Below are 17579 nucleotides of genomic sequence, written 5' to 3'. Positions count from 1 at the left end.
ACAACGCTTTTCGTCCAACCTGATGGTTGAACTTCCTCAGAAATAAAAGTCAAACATTAACAACCTATTTCCAAAATATATATATAATGTATCTAAATTAATAAGCCTGCCAAAACTCTAATTACAATCCTCAGTGCTTAAAGTGAAAGGCTTCTTGACTTAATATATACTTTTCAAACAAGTCGTAGATGTTGATTCAAGGTCAACATGCTAGATATACTTTAACTTACATGATTTATCCCAACTTTAATTATAAAACTATAATCATAAAAACATATATGATAAAACATTTTATATACATAACAATTAAAACATCATGTATCATAATGCTCATAAAAATTGTCACAATAATAAGCGCATGCAACACTAACGTGCTTAAAACCTTACCGATGTTATACCAAATCCATGAAATGATAAACAGTAACAGAAGAGTAACAATAACAGAAAAACCTGATGCCCAAAATATAACCAGAATAAATATTGAATATTATTTATATTTTTTCTCATGCTATCTAAAATGATCAGCAGAATACTCAGGGGAAACCTGTTTCGAAACAAACTATTTCTAAGTGGATTGGACATTGTATTGCCTTTTGCTATTCTCATCATGGTAAAGAAATTCCGGCTGGAATCAGACCTCATACCACTAGGGCTACTGCCACCTCTACTGCTTTTTTAAGGGGTGTAGCTACTAAAGATATTTTGGAGGCAGCTACTTGGAGTTCAGTGCACACTTTTTCTAAACATTATCATCTCCTTCTTTATTCCAAATCTAGGGCTGGGTTTGCCACTGCAGTTTTACAGGGCATGTTAGCAGCTCCCAATGCTTTATGATTTTGCCAACCTCCCTTTTCCTTTGCTTTGGGATTCTACCCACAGGTTATGACTGCAGCAATGTGAGATGAAGAACATAGTACAGTTTTGTACCTACCATAAATGTAGATGTTCGAAGATCCACATTGCTGCAGTCCAATTTACCCTCCCTCCTTCCCCTCTGTAGTTTGGAATGGTTGTGTGGTTTGGGTTGTAAATATTGTTTGTGCATGGGTGTTTGGAGGTTTTCTGTTTTTTGGTTATGGCCTTTCTTTTTAGGGCCTTCTGACATCTGGGGCAAGAAAGACTGAGGATATGACGTCGGTCTTGCGCTTTAGTACCACGGCGTACTGACGTCAGATCTGAGCGACCATGACCGACGCCAGCCTAACACTTTGGTATTCGGGCCGACCGAGGACAGCGGACTACCCACAGGTTATGACTGCAGCAATGTGGATCTTCGAACATCTACATTTATGGTAGGTACAAAACTGTACTTTTTTCCTCCTGTTCCATTGTTTCTTCTGATTGTGCCATGAAAAACCCTGATTGGAATTGGAAGTGGAAGCTCGTCGGTTGTTACTTGCTTCATTGATATTATTGATATTACATTCCCTAATTCTTTCACTCCTTCTAATATTTTCACTATGTATGTTTCCTGTATCCAGATTATCATGCACATCTCCTTGTTGTAACTCCTCTTCAGAAACTGAAGAGGTGTTCTGCTGCGTGACTAGATCACCATTCGATCTGAACTTTGGCAACTGTTGATTAACGCATGTCTGTGAAACTGGAGGTAAAGGGTAAGCTGTACCTGCATTATACTGCGATTGATCTCTTTGCAGCTTCTTAATTTTAGTTGATCTAATTTTTTCCAGATGCTGCTCTATACTCTGAAAACAACGTTGGTATTCATATTTATATCTTATAAAATCTGTATGTTGTTTAATTTGTATGTCAATAGATTCTATAACTGGTTCCAAATCTTTTGTTGCCAAAACGTAATGTTTCACCATAGTTTGTAGCAACCCCAATCCTTATTGGTTGAATAATTTCATGAAATCTTGATGAAAAACTGAACCTGGTATTAAACCCGTCGGATATCTCCAGCATCTGAGCCCTTTGGGTACTATCTCCAGTTTCAAGCATTCTTGAAAATATTCGATTTTCAAACAAAGTTTTTTATATTTGAGCATATTGTGATCTAACATATTGAGCAGTTTAGAAATTGGCTTTTCTGTTATATTATCATTTAACACAATGTCATTTGGCACATCGATTATTTGGAATACTTATAAATATTTTTATTGTTTTGTTTAGTAATGAGAGCCATAGAATATAATATCAGGGAAGAGTGAATATAGATATATATTAGGTAGGCCTTTATGATCAAGGTTCTCTTTGGTATTAGTTTATAATTAGTTCCAAAATATTGTTCTATCTCTAACTTTAAATGAAATAATTTTCAAAAAGAAATAATTTTAACAGTATTCTGCTGATCATCTTAGATAGCATGAGAAAAATTTCAATATAAATAATATTCAATATTTATTTTGGTTATATTTTGGGCATCAGGTTTTTCTGTTATTGTTACTCTTCTGTTATTGTTCATGATTTCATGGATTTGGTATAACATCGGTAAGGTTTTAAGCACGTTAGTGTTGCATGCGCTTATCATTATTATCGTGACAATTTTTATGAGCATTATGATACATGATGTTTTAATTGTTATGTATATAAAAATGTTTTATCATATATGTTTTTATGATTATAGTTTTATAATTAAAGTTGGGATAAATCATGTAAGTTAAAGTATATCTAGCATGTCGACCTTGAATCAACATCTACGACTTGTTTGAAAAGTATACATTAAGTCAAGAAGCCTTTCACTTTAAGCACTGAGGATTGTAATTAGAGTTTTGGCGGGCTTATTAATTAAGATACATTATATATATAATTTGGAAATAGGTTGTTAATGTTTGACTTTTATTTCTGAGGAGGTTCAACCATCAGGTTGGACGAAAAGCGTTGTTAAAAAGTATTAAAACGTTTAAAAGTATTAAAAGCGTGTAATCGGAGTTTAAGCCTCAGCGGTTTTCTTGTTTTAGAGTTTGAAAGAAAGTTGTAGTGCGTCCCCAAGCTTAGTTTGCTGCATAGTAGTACATCGTACCCACTCTAGGATATTTTGGATATTGGTGTGTTTGAAACAGTTGTATTTAGTGAGTTCAGACACTTTAGTGGCAGCATTAACCAACCATTCTTCTATTGATGTTAAGCATTCGGAGACCGAGAAGGACCTGGTGAGGAGCTGGTCATGTAGAAGTTGCTATTGTGCAGGACCAGGAGTTAGCTGAGAAACTGAATTACTTATTCAGTAGGTCTTAGAGGATAATCCATCTTGCAAGAGTAAAATGGGTTTTATTGGGGTGTAGCAAAGGTATGGTTACTTCACACAGTTCATTGTTTGAATATGACTTAAGTTACAAGATAAATGAGATGCCTGTCTGAATTGATGAATTGATTTGTGTTGTAGAGACAGAAAGTGGGGGGGTGTCTCTAATAGGATGATGTGCTAGTTGAAGTTACAGGGCATACTGGATGTCTTGGAGTGTAAGACTGAATTTGTAGTTAGAGCATTGCAGGAAAAGTAGCTTTCCCCTAAAGTGATTGGGAATTTGGCATTACAGCTCAATCAGAGAAAGCTGAAGCAAAATGTCAAAACTTTGAGAAAAAAAGGGAATGCAATCATGTTGTAGAAATGGAGGGTATGTTAGTGGAGTTTTTAAGTAGTTATCCTAGTCCAGGTCCTGTTTCACTGGTGGCTTTTCGACATATTTTAATTGTGGTTTGTCAAAAGCTGTTGCACTTGTATTGTATGGGATCAAGATTTGCTGCAGTGGGTGTTTCTCATCTTTCCACAGTGTGCAACTGTGCATTTGGGTGTGTCTGTGTATCTATATCTGTCTGTCTTTATATCTGTGTGTGTGTGTATGTGTGTGTGTATATATATATATATATATATATATATATATATATATATATATATATATATAAATAAATGTCGGGTTTGTCCTTAGAGAAACCCTATCTGGATGGAAAATGATAAAAGGTTCCACAGCCATGAGTGCCTGTAGCTCTGAGACTCGTCTTGCAGAGGTTATTGCTAGGAGCAGAGCTGTTTTCCATGACAAAAATTTTATATCAGCTGTAGTGGCTGGCTCAAAAGGAGGCAGGGTGAGTTTTTCCAAGACATAATTGAGGTCCCATGCAGGTATTGGTGATCTCCTTGGTAGCCTTAAGTTTTTGTCACCTCTGAGGTACTGCCTTAATAAAGGATGAGAAAAAATAGGTGGCTCTGTATTGTAATGAGCTGAAATGGCAGAGGCATGAATCTTAATTGATGAAAAGGATAGTCCTTTCTCATCTCAGTTAAATATTGCAAAATCTGAGGAATATTTGGTACAGTCGTTTCAATTCCTTGTGCCTGGTTCCAAGCACAGAATCTCTTCCATTTTTCAGCATAAGATTTTCTGGTACTAGGCCTTCTGGCCTCCAAAATAACATTCATCACCGCTTTAGAGAGAGGTGTGTTTTGAATGACTACATTATGCTCCATGCTGCCAGATTTAAGGTCTTGAGTTGGCTGTGCAGGATTTGATTGTTGTGTTGGGACAGTAAATGAGGAATTTGAGGTAATGTCCAGGCTGGGTATTGAGACAAGTTCCTTAGGATTGGGTAACAGTGCTGGCGGGGCCAGTCTGGGGCAATCAGTATCATTTTTGTCTTCTCTTGTCTGACTTTTAGGAGTACCTTGGGGAGGAGAGGCAGTGGAGGAAAGGCATATACTGTTAAGTTTTTCCAGCTGAAAGATAGAGCATCCACTTTCCATGCTTGCTTGTGATAAGTCCTTGTGCAGAATCTCTTTAGTTGGTAGTTGTGAGGGGAGGCAAATAGATCTATGTCCGGGCATCCCCAATTCTTTGTTATCACGCTGAAGACTTGCGGATCCAAATTCCACTCGTGGGGATCCATGAGGTTTCTGCTTAGTTCTTCTGCCAGAGTATTTATCTTTCCTGGCAGGAATTGTGCTTGCAGATGTACTTGGTAAGTCAATGCTGTGTCCCACAGAGTCATGGCTAGTCTGCATAGGGGGTATGAAGGAGTGCCGCCCTGCTTGTTTATGTACCACATGACTGTAGTATTGTCTGTCTTTATCAGTAGTTGTCCCGGATGAAGTAGATCCTTGAAGGCTGTCAGGGCATTCTGAACAGCTAGCATCTCTTTTTGGTTGATATGTAGATGCATTTGGCTTGCGGACCATGTGCCCTGAATACATCTTCCTGCCATGTGGGCCCCCCAGGCATAATCTGATGCATCTGTTGTTAATATCTGCCTGGCTGTGGGTAAAGCGAATGGCTGTCCCTTGTTGTGGTGATAGGCCTTTGCCCACCATCGAAACTCCTGTTGCAGGCAGGGAATGAGGGTAATTATTGTTTCCAGGCTGTGGCAATGTTGAGTCCAAACACTTTTGAGATACCATTGAAGTTTCATCATATGCAGTCTTGCATATGGAATTAGCAGAATGCAGGATGCCATGAAGCCCAAAGCCTGCAGAATTTTTCTTGCAGATAACTGGGCCTTTGTTGCCAACATTTTGAAGTAAGTAGTCAGTTGCCTTTGTTTGTCTGGCGTGAGATAAACCATCTGGGCAGTTGTATTTAAGCTTGCACCCAGGAAAATTATCTCTTGAGGAGGTACTAGTTTTGATTTCTTTTCGTTTACTGTGTACCCTAGGCATGTTAGTAATCTTTTTACAAACACCAGATGCTGTTGTAGAATGTCCTTGTTCTCTGCTTGAATAAGGCAGTCGTCCAAGTAAGGATATATTTGTATTCCTCTTTGTCTGCAAAATACAATTACTGTAGCCAGGCATTTTGTGAAGACCCTGGGCGCAGTAGATAAGCCAAAGGGCAGTGCAGAGAATTGGTAGTGCATTTAGCCAGTTATGAATCTGAGGTATCTTCTGCATGATTGTCTGATTGGGACATGCAGGTATGCCTCTTTTATGTCTAAAGTCACAAGCCAAGCCTTCTTGCCCAGCATGGGCAGAAGCTGCTGCAGAGTCAACATTTTGAATCTTGGAATATCCAGATATGTGTTTAGGATAGATAGGTCCAGTATTGGTCTCCTGGCTTTGTCCTTTCTGGGCACCAAGAACAGTCTTGAGTAAAATCCTTGTCCCTGCTCTTGCTGTGGTACTTGCTGAATGGCCCTTATGTCCATGAGGGATGACACTTGCTTTTGTGCCTCTGCCCATTGATTTTTTGGCAGGTCTGGCAAACCGTTTGCCCTTGGCAGGGTGTGAAAGTGAAACCTGTAGCCTTGTGACACTATATCCAAGTCCCATTTGTCCTGGGTTATTACGTGCCAATTTTGTGCAAAAAGTGCTATTTTTCCCCCTAAAGGAGCTGCCAGAAGATAAGTGCTTGGCGCAGGCAGAGGGAAGTCATTGGGACTGTTTCCTGTAAGGCTGTGATTTGTCTTCTCCGCTTTTGGAGGTAGAAGTACCCCATTGTTTAGACCTGTATGAGCCTTGGGGCTGGGATCTGCCTCTTTGTGGCCTGTCCGACACTGGAAAGGACCAATTCTTTGTAGGCCAGTGCCTGCTAAATCTTGGAGGCTGTACCTGTAAGAAATCCTTGACTGTTTGCATAGATTTAGCTTTGTCCTCCATTTTCTTCAACACCTCTTCTGCTTTAACACCAAACAAGGTATCATGATGTAATGGAGCATCTAATAATTTTGCTTTAACATGATCTGGCAGATTCTGTTCTTTTAACCAAGCATGCCTCCTAATGACAGAACCCGTAACAGCGACCCTGCAGGAGGCCTCCAGAGAATCAAAACCACATTGTAAAGTATGTTTTCCCACTTGTTCAGCTGCATGCAATAAATCCTGCATTTCTTTGTTTTCTGCACATTCAGAATTTATCAACATTTTCTGTTTAAGCAGTGACATAATATATTGCTGATATTTAAGCATATGAAACTGACAATTTAAAGCCCTTATAGCCAAGGTAGCAGAAGTGTAAATCTTTTTTCCCCATCTGTCCAATGCCCTAAAATCCCTGTCAGAGGGGGTAGGGTTTTTTGCAGTGGAAGCCTTGACCTTTTTGGGACCCTGAGAGATAGTTTCTGGGTCAGCAGCAGTGTTCTTAAAAATACATTTATGTGAATCAGGAACCCTGTAGTATCTGTCGGGCTTAACAGGAGCTGGAGGTAAAGAATCAGGAGTCAGACTGGACTCTGAAAATACATCATCTACAATGTCTAACACCGGTGGAATAGCAAGGGGCCTGTGCTGAGGTAGTAGAAGGAAGTCTCTGAGCCTTTTCTTAGATTCTGAATAATCTTGACTCTCCCAGTGGAAATTCTCCCTCATGGTATGCAGAGTTTCACCAAAAGAATAATCCTCAGGAGGAGAGGCTGAAGGGATAGATTCTTCAGCATCAGAATCCTCATAGGGAGGAAGAGAGCATTCCTGATCAGAAGAGGAATCAGAAGAAATGGAAACCTGATCTGAAGATTCATATACTGTCTCTTGCCTAGGCCTCTTATCAGGAGGGGGATGGGAACCCCTGATCAAAGTAATTAGGTCTTCGGTACTTTTAAGTCTTTACTGTTACATTCACGCCAGTAAAGCCAAAGCCTACAAGCTCTAGATACGACATGTTGAATTATTTAGCTGTTCTTTGGAAACACAGAGCTTAAGACCAGAAAAGTTCATGTTTTGTACAGCTTTCTACATTTTATGGCTTTATTGTATCTGCACTAAGAAATGCCTTTGCAAGTTTTTTATAGCTCTACGTTCTACATCTTTGCTGTGTCTTCACTGAAAAAGTTGTAGGTTTTATGCAGCAGTTATGTAGGAAGGGAGTCACAAGGTGTGTTACCCGGATTCTTTAGATGTACACACATGTAGTAGGGAAGCAAGGAGGTCAAGTTTATGTGGAAAGGGTTTGCATTTGGTTTTGCCAAAATGTGCATGTGTTTCTTTATGGAAGCATGTTTACAGGAAAACGATTGAGGAGTCTGATGTAAAGCAATTTATGTAGTCAGCAAGTTGGTTCTGTAATCAAGTTTTTTTGTTTTGTTATTTTAACGAACGAGTCATCTATAAGTTAGCCTCTGGAGAAAAAAATAGACTACATCTATTCATTGACAAGATCAGTAGACAAGTCTGGTCATTTAAGGACCTCTGTAAGAGATAGGTAATATGAATGCCACAGTGGTTATAGTATTCTCATGCACAGACTTGTTTAAGAGGATGCTTTAATTAGAGATGGGGCCTAATTTCTTGATTTAGTGATGCTTTGGATAAGGACTAGAAGTGGCACACACTTTTTATGCTGGATTATTCTTGATGGCACATACTGAGTTACTTAACTCGGTGCAGATCCAATAGGACAGGTCTGGAGGAAAAAGGAAGGATTTCTGGTGCTCCGGTTGTAGAATACCATACTTTTGCATGGACCAAATATCTTAACTATAGAAATTTTGTTGCATGGTAGGGTGTGCATCAGTACTGACTTTTGTTATAACCGTTGGATTGGCAAAAATGTTTTCTGGGACTTGTAATAGCTGTTGATGCTTTGAGGAGGTGGTGGAGAATGGTGACACATTTTGGAGTTGTAGCATTTACTTGGGAGAGTTAAGGGATTTAATATTGATGCTATGGCCTGTTAAGATGAATGGGGTATGATCCTGCTGTATTTCTTTGGGGTTTGATGTTATGACCTATTAAGATGGGGTGGGGTCCTGCTGTATTTCTTTGGGATTTCATGGATTGGAGAAGTTGGGCAAAATATTTTGCTTTTATTGTTTTGTTTTTTTTGTTAGCTAAAAAAATATTGCCAAAAAGTAGAAGTTGTCAAATCCACTTCTGGTGGAATGGAGTATATTAAAAATAGACTGGATTGAAGAGAGTGGTTAATTTGCTGACTGATGGCTATAGGTTGCTTGCTGTTATCAACAACAGTTGGCTGATAATCTTAATGAATTATTGCTTGAAAGGTGACTGAAGGTCACACATCAGAATTGTGGACTGAATTGATTTCACTGGTGTGGCTGGTATTGGGCTTATGTTGTTGTTTGGCACCCCTCCATCTATATGTACTTCCATTTCACTGTTGCAGTATTCCTTACAATACGGATACCATGCCAAGGGCAACCCGACACCTGGCCAGTGTACCAAAGCTTTTAGGTTGCTAAGGGTATGCCATACATCACACGTATGCTCCCAGCACACAGAGTAGGGCATAAAGTTGACGTCTGGACATAGCATCCTCAGAACTTCTGTGCCGCCAGTCCAAATGCCATCTTCAATTGTCGGTCTGAATGCTCGCATTGTTTGCTGGTTCACCTGGCTTTTTTCAGAAAAGTGCCTTATTGATGTTTTTTTCTTATATTTTTTGCTTTTGATATTGTTGCTTGTGGGGTTCATATCCTCCAGAAAGGGTAAATGCCAGTGCAGGAGACATATTCCCTATCAAGATCTTTACAAGCAGTGTTTATTTTCTTTAGGTAATTCCCACGATCATACGTCCTGTTCTGTTTGTCAGGCTTTCATCCGGAAGACTCTGCGTAGTCAGCTTTCGTCTTTGGCCATATATTTAGAAAACCAGCATTTTAAGCTTTTGGCAAAAGACACCATGCTTGAAACGTTGCTTAGATAGCATAAGCTATTTACTCGATATTGCAAAATTAATATTCCTTGCTTTTATTTTGGCTTGTAAAATCCAGTTTAATGCATCAGACTGAATGAATGCCACTACTGTAAAGATTAATTTATCTTGAATAGTTTGCCATTTACAGTTTTCTAGTAACATTTATGGTTCCAGAGATATGAATATTCGTTTGAACTGTAAGGTGATAACATCTTTTTTTATAGGCTCAAACCACACCCACTGGGAGTTTAAAGAACAAGTTGTACTGGAGGGAATGCGTTAAAGAAGAAACAAAAAACTAAACATGTTTGTGTTGCTCCTAAGGACCCTCAGAGTGAATGGCATTATTTCACTCAAGGTTTGTTTAATGCCCTTATGGCTTTGAAGCCTCCTGAGGGGTTTCTGTCCCAGCTATTCTTGGTCTTCTACTAAATTCCTTGGAAGAGGAGGAGGATGAGGAATTCCTTGCCTAGTCTTCCTAGATTCTTTCTTCCTTAGACTGTAGTTCTAAGGAAGAGGAGTCCACTAGTCCTGACTCTCCTTTTGAGGAGATTTCCTTTGGGGGCAATTTACAGACTGATGGAATTTTTCAAATGAGGTTGTGCCAAGGTGTCTCAGGGTCTGAAGATATATTACAAGCTTCTGCAAATGGAGTCTCCTAGGCCTTCTGCTGTTCCTCCTGTTCGGGCTGCCTTGTTGGATGCATTTTCTGCTGCATCTCAAGCTCCTGATTCTCAGCCCCCTGCTCCCAAAAAGCCTGATAGGTTTTATAAGATGCTTGAGGATTGCAAGTTGCTTTATAAGTGCCCATCAGCTGACCTTTCTGTGGTGTCTGTGACATCTGACAAGTTAGCAGAGTTACTGCCTTCTAAAAAGCTGTTTACTTCTGATAAAGACAGCAGAACTATGGAAAAACTAGGTAGGAAGGGTATATACCTTGGCTCCCCTTGCTTTTAGGGTTGTAAATTATCAGACCCATATGACCAGGTATATTTTGGCTCTTCTATCTCAGGCATGTTAAGTTATTTCTGGCCTTCCTGACTTTGAGGGGTAGACTTCTGATCACTCCTTGTTAGGCACTTCTTCCCAGGTGGCTCGCCATTCTATTAAATGCAGTTATGATGTAGCAGATGCTTCTTTTAAGGGTGCTGCTTTTGGCTCTGTGCTGAGGAGGTATTCCCGGCTTTGGTTTCAACCATTGCCTGAGGATGTTAAAGCTAATGGTGGATGTTCTTCTGGATAATGAGCATTAGTTTGGTGCTGCTGCTGAATTGTTAAAGTCCCTACAAGAAAAGGGTAGGGCCTTCCATGATCTAAAACATATTTTTGTTTCTCCTTTACCTAAATTTCAAAGGAATTGCCCTAATAAACTGGAGGCTCTGAGTAAAAATTTACCTAAACAGCAGAGGCCTCCAAAGCAGACACCCAAACAACTGCTACCTCAAGACACCCCACAAGCAACACATAAACCACAAAAGCAGTGTGCAAAGCAGTCACAGCCCTTAAGGCCAAATACAACACCAAACATACTTGTCATAGGTGACTCCATAGTCAGACACACTGACGTCCCACTCACTAGGCTGAACAAGGAGAGGGTCACAGTAAGCTGCCTATCGGGCGCTAGAATCCGCCACATAACACAAGCACTCGGGTCACTCCACGGCAAGTACAAATATGACACAGTCATTGTCCATGCTGGTGTGAACGACCTGAGACGTACCTCCCTGGACTGCATGAAAAGAGACATAGAGGAGCTCTCTGATTATGTAGCCCAGGCAGGTATGACCCTAACCCTGAGCAGTATCCTTCCTTCACCAAGAATGATGCCACAATATAGAGACAAGATGATCAGCTTTAACAATTGGCTTAATGTCTGGTGTCATTCAAAGGGGATCCAGTGTCTGTCTGCCTGGGATGACATGCTTGACAAGCCACGCTGCTTCGCAAGGGACGGCTTGCACCTGTCACCCCTGGGATTCGGATATTGGCTAAGGCTCTTGCCACCCCATAGTGCCTTTTTAGGCAAGGCTCAAATTCTAAACCTACCACCCTAGAAAACAAAAATGGGAAGAAACTGAGGGTAATGCTGCTCAATGCCAGAAGTCTAAATCTCAAAATGCACGCACTCGAGGCCCTTCTCAGTATGGAGAACATCGATGTCTGTGCTGTAACTGAAACCTGGTTCAAGACTCCTGAGTGCACCCGGCACTATTAGGTTTTACCTCATATCATGCGTTCCGCCCCAAAACCCGGACCACACCACAAAAGGAGGGGTGTATCCATATTCATAAAGGATACCCACACCTCCAGGTTGGTGGCAACGCATCAAGCTTCGGAAACCATCCAGGTGCAACTAACCATAGGCAAAACTGCTCTACAAATTGTAGCATGCTACAGGCCACCCTCTCAAACTCAGGAACCCCACACAGCCTTCCTGAAGACACTGGAGGGTATAAATGTATCTCCAAACACCATCATATTAGGTGACTTCAACTACCCGAATATAGACTGGGAACATTACTCAAGCCCTAACTTTCTAGCCCAACGGTTCCTGGAGTTCATAAATTCAAATGCCATGGAACAGCTAGTCACTGTTCCCACGAGAGGAGAAAATATACTAGATCTCATTGTCACAAACATGGGGACAAAATGCTCCACACGGAAGTATATCCCTCATTGGTGAGATCTGATCATAAACTAATCTCACTGGAAATCCACATCCGCCCCACCCCAAACAAAAAGACCATAGTGAAGAACTTCTCTAAAGCAAACTTCACACTACTCAAGACTGGTGTAGTATCCTTCAAGGCCCCTGAGCCAGAGGAAACCACAACCCAAGCTGCGGAAGCCCTTACAAATGCCTTCTATGAACACCTCCAGGACTGCATGGATCAGGCAATCCCAAATAAAACCAAGACTCTTTCCACAAAGGTCAATGTCCAGTCTGGTGGACCCCAGCCATTAACAAACTTTACAGTAAGAGGAGAAAGCTATTACATGATAGAACAAAATCCATAAAAGGGAAGTCACCCCTGATCATTATTAGTAAAAAATAAGAGCACTCATAAAATCAACTAAGGCCAATTTTGAGAGAAAAATTGCCATGGATTCAAAGGACAATCATAAGGCCTTTTTCAGCTATGTTAGGAACCTGGGTGGAAACTCCCAGATATGCTCAGAATTAGTCCAAAATGATACAAAATCACTGAACCCACAGACATTGCCAACATACTGGCAGACAGGTTCAGTGCAAACTTCACCCCTCTCCCCTAAAGGAGAGATAACTATCCCAGCCGAGTGTAGCCTCCCGGACATCTCAAATGCGCAGGTGAAAGCTGCTCTCTCTAAAGCTAAAAACACAGCATCAATGGGACCGGATGGTGTCCCCGGCTGTGTGCTACACGAGCTAAATGAGGAATTAACCCCACATAAGGCAGCTGTTTAATCTCAGCCTTACCACAGGATACGTGCCCAAGGAGTGGCGACGGCAACTGTGGTCCCACTCCACAAAGGCGGCGCCTCACGGACCCTGGTAATTACCGCCCATAAGCTTAACAAGTCTAGTCTGCAAAGCTATGGAGAGGATCATAATGGAGCTCATAAACAAAGATATAGGGACTTGCAGACATTGGACCCGACCCAGTTTGGCTTTGTCAAGGGAAGATCATGCCTTTTGAACTTGGTCGACTTCTTCGAAACAGTCACCAAGGCCATTGATGAGGGAAAGGCAGTCCATACAGCCTACCTTGACCTTGCAAAGGCTTTCGACACAATACCCCACTCGGGTATTGTAGAAAAACTTACCAGCTTAAATGTAAACCCATATGTCACAAGATGGGTTGCAAACTGGCTTAAGGACAGAACCCACAGGGTTAGAGTTGCTGGCGCTGTGTCAGACTCCAAGCCGGTTACAAGTGGTGTCCCACAGGGCTCGGTCCTTGGCCCCCTATTGTTTGGCATCTACTTCTCAGAAGTACAGGCCAGCATGGGAGGACTTTGGCTGACAAAGTTTGCAGACGACTGCAAACTGGGCCATAGTGGAAAGTGCATCGGACACGGATATCCTTCAGAAGGGACTCACGGAAACAGATAGCTGGTGCCAGAGCCATGGCCTGAAGTTAAATGCCAAAAATGTATAGTCATACCCTTCGGGAAAAACAAGGTAACCCCAAGCTACCATATAGGTGGCAATCCACTAAGCACAGAAGAGGTTATCAGGGACCTGGGGACCCAGGTTGACAGTGGCCTTTCTTTTGACACTCACATTGCTAAAGTGGTTAGAAAGACCTTCTACATTGCCCACCTGATCATGAAGGGATTCACATCCAGATCTAGTGAGGTCATTGTTCCCTGTACTCTTCACTTATCAGACCAATGATCGAGTACAATGCCCCATTCGGGATGTATCTCACCAGACATCTGCAGCAATTGGAGAGACCCCAAAAGTTCCCCACCAAAAGGATAAAGGGACTCCAAAATCTGTCATATGCTGCCAGATTGAAGAAACTCCAGCTCTATTCAGTCGCATACCGTCTGCTCAGAGGTGACATGTGCCTGACATACAAGGCCATGTCCAACCCGGAATTAATGGACATGCTCCACCTCAAAAATCCAAATCCACCAAAACCACTAGAGCAAGCGACTTAAACCTTAGCACGGATATAAATAGGACGTGCTGGAGGGATAGATTTATCACTCAGAGACTCCCTATGCTGTGGAATAAAATCCCGGTCCATGTGAGGCAGAGCACCTCGCTGACTCTGTTCAAGAGAAATCTAGACCTGTGGATGGGAGATCGTAGGTTTACCCCGGGAATCATCTCTGTGTCACTGCTGGACAGAGGCACAACAAACTAATAGGCACAGTATTTTTTCATATAAGGGGTGGCGTAAGCCACAAAAATTTGGGCTAGGCTTATAAATGCCTTAGGGCAGATAGCCTAGTATAAACCTATGAACCTATGAACCTTTGTTCGTAGGCAGTATTGCCCTCCCCCAAAGGCAAGAAGGATGGTGGAAGAACACCTCGTGCTAAGGCTACCCAGACTCATTTAGCTCAGAAATCTACTTTTCCTGACAAACCAGGTACTCTCTGACTATCCTGTACTTCTCAGCCATATTCCGTTTTTTCTTCATCTTTCACTGTCCCTTCCTGTTTGGTTAAAGATTACTCAAGATTCCTGGGTTCTTTCCATATTTTGCCAAAGGTACTACATGGTCTGGAAATCTCTCACCCCTTTCTTGGTCATTCCTCAGCCATCTCAGGAACAGTTAGCCTTTTTTCCAAATGTGCCTCAGGGTCTCTTGATTCAGGAAGTTTAATTTTCTAAAAGAGGGAAGGGGTTTTATTCCAGAATATTCTTCGTCCCCAGGAAATAGGGCACTTGAGACCCATTGTTGATCTCTCTCACCTAAATACCTTTTTGAAGGTCCCTTCCTCTTAAATGTTGTCCCCTCAGACTTTGTTTCCTCTGCTGCTTCCTTAGACTTTTCTGGTTTCTCTGGACCTCAAGGATGCTTCTCTTCATATCCCTATTCATCACCTTTTCAGGAGGTTTTTACATTTCTCTGTTGCTTCCTGGCATTTTCACTTCTCTGATTTGCCCTTTGGCCTCTCTACTGCCCCAAGGGTGTTCACCAAATGCCTCACTCCTGTGATTGCTTTTTGCAGGCTAAGGAGGGTTGCAGGTCTTTCCTTACCTAGATGACCTGCTTTTTCAGGCATCCTCTCCAGAGATTCTGCTGCAGTATCTTCACTTTGCAATTTCTCTACTCCAAAGCCTGGGATTCACTATAAATTTCAAAATATCCTTCCTGATTCCTTCACAGGTTCATGTTTTTCTAGGTTGTAGCATCTAGACTGTTCCAATGCTGGCATCCATGCTTCCTCCCAAGGCCTTAACTCTCATTGTCTTTTTTTCAGTTCCTTCTTCCTTTGGCCTCAATCACAGCCAGGGAATTTCTGAGAGATCTAGGTTTCATGACCTCTGCCTATTCCTATGCTCTCTCTAAGCCAGACTCCACAAGAGGAAGCTTCATTGGTTCCTAAGATCACTTTGACTTCAGCACTCTCATCCTCTAGATTTCCTAGTCCCTCTTCTTCCATGCCTCAGTCTGGAATTTCAGTCAAGGATTCGGCAGTTGTCATATAGTCCAGGGCTTCCTTTTCAACCTCCAGTCCTCTCTCAGGAGCTGTTCACAGATGCTTCAGATATGGGGGGGGGCTTCCTTTTGCTCTCTAAAAGTTCAAGGCCTCATCAGTGTCAAAGAAATGAGAGCTCTTCTGTTGGCTCTTCGGTTATTTCATCCTCTTTTTACTCTAAGGCCCCTCACGGTACTTTACAGACAATACCACAGTGATGTGGTATATCAACTACCAAGGGGAGACAAGATCTTATCTCCTTTGCAGGTTAGCACTTCAAGTGTGGGAGCTAGCTATCCAGTATCAAGTGACACTTCAGGCAATTTACATTCCATCAGGTCAGAACATTGTCGCAGACTTTCAGAGCAGGTCCATATCACAATCCCAAGAGTGGATGTTTCACAGGGATGTGTTTATGGACATGAGTCCTCAAGTAGATTTGTTTGCCTCCCCTCCGACCAGACAACATCCTCTTTTTTTGTGCTAGAACCCCATGTCCCCTGGGCTGGAAGGTGGATGCCCTCTCTTTTTCCTAGAAGGGGATGTTTCTTTATCCCTTACCACCCCTTCCTCTCATTCCAAAAATCTTATTCAAGATAAAGCAGGCTGTTCCCAAAATCTTGCTGTTGACTCCCTCTTGGCACAGTAAGCATTGGATGTTCTTCGTGTTTCACTGTTGCAGTGATCACCTTTGGGTTAGCTGCCTGCAGGTAGCCCTCAGTTGGCCTGAATACCAGAGTCTTGGGATTTCTGCGTCGGATGCTGTCACTTCTTCCATGACGTCAGTTCATCAGGGGTATAAAACATGCAGCCGACGCTATTACATCAGTACAAGGCAAGGGATCTCTCATCCATCCCCACCTGTCCACTCTTCAACTGACACTGTGGGTGATAGGATTTTGATTCCGTATAGATATCTTTACTTTTTACTACTGCGGTGGTTGTGCTGCAGTAGCATTGTCGCCTCACAGTTAGATGTTGCACGTTCGATTCTCAGAGTGTCTCCTGTGTCTAGACATGCGTGAATGGGCGTTCCTTCGTTGAAGGTTGTGCGTTAGGCCCGGCAAGCCAGCACGTAAAAATCTACTGCCAATCATTAGCGGACCGGAGTTCCGCTGTGGCGACCCCTAACCAGGAAAAGCCGAAAGACAGTTATAGATATCTTTTTACTGAGCACATGCCTCAGGTCCTGCAGGAGGCCATGAAACCCACTACTAGGAAATCCTACTTTTCCAAATGGAAGAGGTTTTCTGTTGCTCCTTCTTCCTCCTGAGCTTTTGTATTCTCACTATTGTAAGGAATACTGCAACAGTGAAATGGAAGGACATAGTACAGTCATGTAAAATCTTACAGTAACAGTAGATTCCTTCTCTTCACTGTTGCAGTATTCACTCCCTCCCTCCTCCCCCTGGTTCTTTTCACGTCTAGATGGGCTTGCTACTTCTCCAATCCTTGGGCTGGCATTCCTACTGGGGCTGTCAGTTCTGATAATGGTACATCTGGATGTCACCTTTATTCCCTATTTGCCATGCACAGGGAGCATACGTATGACGTACGCCATACCCTTAGCAACCTAAGGCTTTGGTATACTGGTTGGACGTTGGAGCACTGTTGGCAGGGGATCCCTATTGTAAGGAATACTGCAACAGTGAAGAGAAGGACATCTACTGTTATGCTAAGATTTTACACAAATGTACTTTCTTCCCCCCAGTATCCCTTTAATGTCGTTGAAAGTATAGTAGTTTCTCAGGCATCTTTGGTTTGGGTTAGTTTTTTGGTTGTCGCTCCTCCTCATTTTTTTTTTTTTGTATTTTATTTTTATATTTGGCTCAACTGCCTTTGCTTTGTGTATGTTTTGATCATTTTAAGTTGAATAATGATGATAATTTTGTGCTTGGA

At 41.9% G+C, this 17579-nt stretch overlaps 1 protein-coding gene across 2 annotated transcripts in view; it reads left to right on the top strand.

Moving 5' to 3' along the window:
• Positions 1-17579, top strand: part of LOC122797194 (SREBF chaperone) — a 2019897-nt gene that overhangs the window by 152687 nt on the left and 1849631 nt on the right. The gene's annotated exons all lie outside the window — the stretch shown is intronic.

The sequence above is a fragment of the Protopterus annectens genome, chromosome 3.part0 (assembly GCF_019279795.1).
Source record: "Protopterus annectens isolate FY-2018-M chromosome 3.part0, PAN1.0, whole genome shotgun sequence".
In the NCBI taxonomy this organism is placed as follows: Eukaryota; Metazoa; Chordata; order Ceratodontiformes; family Protopteridae; genus Protopterus; species Protopterus annectens.
Note: the sequence above shows the minus strand (reverse complement) of the source record. Positions and strands in the feature narration are given on the sequence as shown.